Source organism: Vombatus ursinus, unplaced genomic scaffold, assembly GCF_900497805.2.
Source record: "Vombatus ursinus unplaced genomic scaffold, bare-nosed wombat genome assembly UNPS02014772.1, whole genome shotgun sequence".
Taxonomy (NCBI): Eukaryota; Metazoa; Chordata; class Mammalia; order Diprotodontia; family Vombatidae; genus Vombatus; species Vombatus ursinus.
The window spans coordinates 6,454,771-6,460,682 of record NW_020954550.1 but is presented as its reverse complement, the minus strand read 5'-3'; the positions used below and the strand labels follow the sequence as shown (position 1 = coordinate 6,460,682).

The 5,912-nt window shown below is 39.1% G+C and overlaps 1 pseudogene; it reads left to right on the top strand.

The window, feature by feature from the left end:
* The first annotated feature begins 1,402 nt into the window (after nt 1–1,402).
* LOC114044073 lies at nt 1,403–2,151 on the top strand (annotated as a pseudogene).
* The last annotated feature ends 3,761 nt before the right edge of the window (nt 2,152–5,912 follow it).

Genomic DNA, 5,912 nt, shown 5'->3' with positions numbered 1-5,912 from the left:
GGTATGAATTTTTTGTACTGCACCTGTTATTTCATTAATATAGGGAATCCCCAGTGATGAAACCAATGCAGATGGTCTCCAGCATTGGAATTTATGGTTTTAGAGAGTTGCCTAGCACACTGAGAGATCAACCAAATCTCTTGTCTGGGATCACACAGTCAGTAAATGTTATAGTGTTTTAGATAAGTTGACCTGACTCTGGAGCAATCTCTATCCACTATACCACATTGTTGCTCAGCTGTGGAATATATCTCTAAATTAGGACCCAAGACCCTTTACAAAGAGGGAACCCTTCCAGTAAAGTTCTCCAGGCTTTAGAGAACTCCATCATTAGAACCAAAACCTCTTTGCCTCATACAACAATTCTATTTTGCTGCCAAAGAGCTACTTTCAATTTCAAGGTGTATATGTGTGGATGTGTGGGGAGGAAAACCCTTCCTGCTTACTGACATAGTAATGTATAAACCTCTCCTATTTGTCACAAACAGAGGAATGTTAGAGGCTCTTCCTGAGCTGGAAAATGAATTAAGAAATAAACTAAGAGCAGATGTTCTCTGGACTAAATGGCAAGAGTATCATTCATAGGATGAGTACTCATGTTTCAACTAGTCCACTGCCCGGAAATACAGTTCTCAGTTTCTAGGTTAAGTATTATTGGGAAAACTTCAGAGGAGCTTCCATTATGTGTTTTTGTCCCATGTAGAGTGGACCCCAGGTCTGCCTTGGTGTTGAGCTTCAGCATACTGTAAGTGTTTGGCCATTAGGAGAAAAAAAAAAGAAGTATGATTTGAATTATACCAACTTTGAACATGTTATATGGATTAATAAATTTTTGAACCATAGGAAGCAAAAGAACCTGCTCTGATTAAAAAAAAGATTTATAAGATGATATTCCATACAATATACCTCCAAAAAATTGTATATCCTTGACTTTAGTACTCTAAGAATCTAATAGTGGAATGAAGGAGGAGGGGATAGGAGGGAGAGGGAGGGAGGGAGCAAAGGAAGCCAAAGCAGCCACTGAAGGTCAGGTTCAGATGTTGGTACCTGTTTCAAGAATACTACTCACAGATCTGCTGCAGAACCATAAGGTGATTCTTCAGATCTCCAGAGGCACGAGACAAATCCAAGTCCAACTCTGCTCTCTGCCCTTTATTGTTCAGTCATTTCAGTAGTGTCTGACTCTTCATGACCCCATTTTGAGGTTTCCTTGGATTGGAGTGGTTTGCCATTTCCTTCTTCAACTCATTTTACAGATGAGGAAACTGAGGCAAACAAGGTTAAGTGACTTGTTCAAGGTCACACAGCTAGTAAGTGTCTGAGGTCACATTCAAACTCAGGTCTTCCTGACTCCAGGCCCAGCTCTCTATCCATTGTGCCACCTAACTTCCCACCCACAACTATGCAAGACCTACCGGGACTAGAGAAGAATGATGGAAGGGGATTTAAACTCATTGCCTTTGATCCCAACCTGCCTAAAGATGTGAAAAAGTTCCTGGAGCAAGGAGAAGCTTCCTTCTCTGTTGCCAAAAGATCTTGAAATCTAAGCATCCAGTTATTAAGGGGCCTCAAGTTATTTTTCTGTCCCACACCACCCAAAGTGATATGTGTGTATAGGCATGTATCATTTCAAAGATCATTTCAAAAAAAAAGAATACGCCAATACCCAAAGAGCCCACCAACATAGTCAAGTTTGGCAGCTTTATTGTGGGACCTCATCATGAAGCTGCCCTTTCTCATGAGAGCAAAGAGGGAGACTGGGACATAGAGATGGCCTCTGTCATTGGAAAGAAAGGCTTCACAGAAAGAGCAAGCATATTAAGGCTATAGCCACCATGGGTTTTGTGGTTGGTTTCACTGTGACACATGATAGGAGTGCCTAACTGTCAGATGAAGCACAGTGGAGATCGTTAGCTACTTGGAAAAACCTCTGAAGCCTTCTTCCTTTTGTGACCTGCCTTGGTGACCACTGATTATGTTGTATACCCACAAAAATTGAAGACCCACTGTGGAGTAAATGGGGAGGTGCTCCAGAACAATAGCACTAGCCAAATGGTGTTTAATACAGATGACCTAATAGCTTGGGTTTCCTAGTTTTTCATCCTGTATTCAGAGGATGTCTTCTTGACTGGGACTCCACTGGGGTATTAGGAAATCCCCTGTCCAATGTGAGATTAAAAGATAAGGAACCATCAGAAACAAAGTATGATACCACTATTCTTGTGACCTACAAGCTTTGTTTCACAATCATTACTAATCAACCCCACACCTTCTCTTTCTACTTCTTCCTTGGCACAAAGACACCAAGATGTTCAGGTTGTAAAGAGGAGGAAAGTCATCTGTTCACCAATAGGGAATCCTGGGTATACTGGCCACCAGCATCCTCTCAACCAGGAAAGGATTCCAGGCTTGTCCCCTTAGTGCTGAAATGCATAGCATTAGTACCTGCCTGTTTGTTTTTCATTTGGCATTAGGTAGGTAACACCCTTTATCATCAATAAATTCCCTTTAATGAAATTTTTTAAAAAATTAACTAGGCTAAACTCATCACCCAGTTTTCCATCCTAGAGTCTTTAGTAGCTACTGAATTCCAAGTAGTTCTTAACCTATAGGCTTTCCCAAATGATAAAGAAAACTATTTTAGCATCTATTCTCAATGCTCACTTTTTCAGAAGCACTAAGATCCTATAACATCATTTTGTTTCCTCAAAGTAGAAATTCAATGGGAATCCCTGAAATGAATGGCTTAGTCTTATCATGAGAAGGTTCTCCTTTATTCGGGAATATGAGTTAGGAAGTAGATCCTCAGTGCCTAGCATAGCACCTAGCTATTAGAGGGTTTTTAATAAATGCTAATTGATTGCTTTTTTACTTTTCCACCAGGGTCATCAGCAACTGTCCTGAAATAAAAGGCTCATCAGGAAAGAAATGAGGACCTGCTGAAAGACACAGGAGCTTGGGAGAGGAGGGGCTGGGGTGGAGGGGGGGAATACAGGAGAATTTTCTGGGAAAGTTGAAGAGAGTAAAAATGTGGAGAAACAAAGAATGCAGTGGATCAACTCTTGGCTAAGTGTGATGTGTGGTCACTTGTCCAGCTGTTCTGGTACAGAGACTTCCATGAAGAAAGAACAGAACATTCTCCAACTCTATCCTCCACTGTCAAATTGGGTAGGTATTTCTGACAGGCATGAAGGCTGGGCCAGAAGTCGATCATCGACTCACAACAGGATTCTCTCTTCCTGGCTCTGCCACAAAACTCTCCCTCTGGCAAGATTCAGAGCACCCACTCTTGCTTGGGCCAGGACATAGCAGAGAAATGAAGTCTTCATGTCATGGGAGTCTCACAAGTACTTGGGAAGGTTACTTGGCCCAGTTCCTTGGGGCTGAAACAGTCTCCATGATTTCCCCTACTCTATCTACACCAAATAAGCTGGTCCTTCCTATCCAGACTTCTGATCTATCCCAGGCCATTTGGGAATCCAACTTACCCTTCAGTCAAAACCCAGAACCCTCTTGTGACCACAGCTCAGTTGTAGAAAGGTGATGCCATATTTAAATAAATGATGGAAAATTGGGGCATTTTGCTTACTCTTGAATAATTTAGCCATGTTAGGAAGGTTAATTTCTATATCCTGCCAAATTAGCCTAGGTAATGGACATCCTCCATGAAAATTCTTCTTTGATAGCTTGTTGTAACCTAGAAGTGACCCTGGGTTCACAGAGGCTATGTCAGGGGAGGACAAGCTATGGAAGTCCTACCATTTTGGAAAGACATCAAGTAGGAGCCCAGCCATTAGTGGTATTTCTGTGGTCTAAGGACTGGCCAAAGTAACTTTGGAGAGGTTCATCACAGAAAGGTGTTTGTTGGCCACAGGAGGTCATAAAGGCCATCTTTGTTATGATCCACATCAATAGAACAAGTAACTCCCTTGAATGAAATCAAGGATCCATGAAATATTGAATGAATAGGCTTACCTGCATGAATTCCACCAGCATTATCAAAAAAAGCAACACTGACTGAACTACTTCAAGATGGAAATTTCCTTTCACCCTACCCAAAAGGGGGTACACTGGGTGAAATACTGTCAGCGTAGTTTCTTTCTTTTTGTTTGCTTTGCTCAGTTTTGTAATTGATTTTTTATTTATTTTAACAATCTCTTTCAAATTTTGAGCTCCAAATTCTCTCTTTCCCTCCTACCCCTCCTCTACCCACTGAGAAGGCAAGCAAAATGATATCAATTATACATGTGAAACCTTGTAAAATTTATTTCCATATTAGCCATATAACAAAAAAAACAAAAGTAATGGAAGTGGGAAAATTATACTTCAATTTGCACTCAGAGTTCACCAGTTTTCTCTCTGAAGGTGGATAACATTTTTTTTATTATTTCTCCTTTGAAATTGTCTTGGATCTTTGTATTAAATAAACTAGCCAAGTCATTCACAGTTGATCATCATTACAACATTGCTGTTACTGTGAGCAATGATCTTATAGCTCTTCTCACTTCACTTCATATCAGTTCATACAGATATTGCCATGCTTTTTCTGAAACCACCCTCCTTGTCATTTTTTATAACATAATAATGCTCCATCACAATCATATGCCATAACTTCTTCAGCCATTCCCCAGTTGATGAGCACTCTTTCAACTTCCAATTCTTTGCCAGCACACACCAAAAGAACTGCTATAAGTATTTTTGCATATATAGGTCCTTTTCCTTTTTCTTTGATCTCTTTGGGGTATGACTTAGTAGTGGTATTTCTGGGTCAGAGGGTATGCATAGTGTTATAGCTCTTTGAGTATAGTTCCAAATTGTTCTGCAGAATGATTGGCCCAGTTCACAACTCCACAAAGAGTTTATTTGTCTACCTATTTTCTTTCATCTCCTCCAGCATTTGTCATTTCAGAGTTGTTTTAATTTGCATTTCTCTAATCAATAATGATTTAGAGCATTTTTTTCATATGAATTTTTCTGAAAACTGTCTGTTCATATCCTTCGATCATTTGTCAGTTGGGAAATGGCTCTTATTTTTATAAATTTGACTCAGTTCCCTATATATTTAAGAAATGAGGCCTTTAGCAGAGAAACTTGTAAAAAGTGTTTAATATTACTTCATTGTCTATGGTAACCTTTCAGCAAAATGTAGTTACCCTGCTTTTCTTTTAATTAGATCTGTTTTTGCTTTGTCTAGGATCATGATTGCTACTTCTGCCTTTTTTACTTCAGATGAAGCGTAATAGATTCTACTCTAGCCCTTTATTTTAACTCTGTATGGGTCTTTCTGTTTCAAGTATGCCTCTTGTAAACAATGTATTGTTGGATTCCAATTTTTGATCTACTCTGCTATCGACTTCTGTTCTATGGGAGAGCTCAATCCATTCACATTCAGTTATGATTAGTAATTTATATTTCCTTCCATCCTGTTTTCTCCTGTTTATCCTTTTCTCTCTTTCTCTGTCTGTCTCTCTCTCTTTATCCAATCCCTCTTCAAAGGTCTGTTTTGCTTCTGACTGTTGCCTCCCTTAATCTAATCTTATCTTAATCATATTAATTATTTAATCTAATCTAATCTTAGTCTTTTATCACTCCCCCCCAATTTATCTTCTCCCCTTTCCCTCCTAGTTCCCTATTAGGTAAGACAGATTTTTATACCCAACAAAGTATATGTATGTGTGATTCTTAGATATAGATATATAGAATATATATAGATGTGGAATATGTGTATATGCATACATACACATATACATGCATACATATGTTATATACATACACAGATGTATGTACGTATAGTCTTCTCTCTTTGAACCAAGTCCAATGAAAGTGAGGTTTAGTCATTACCCACCACTGCCATATTTTCCCTTCTGCTATAAAAGTTCTTCTTTGTATATCATTTATGTGAGATTTTCCCC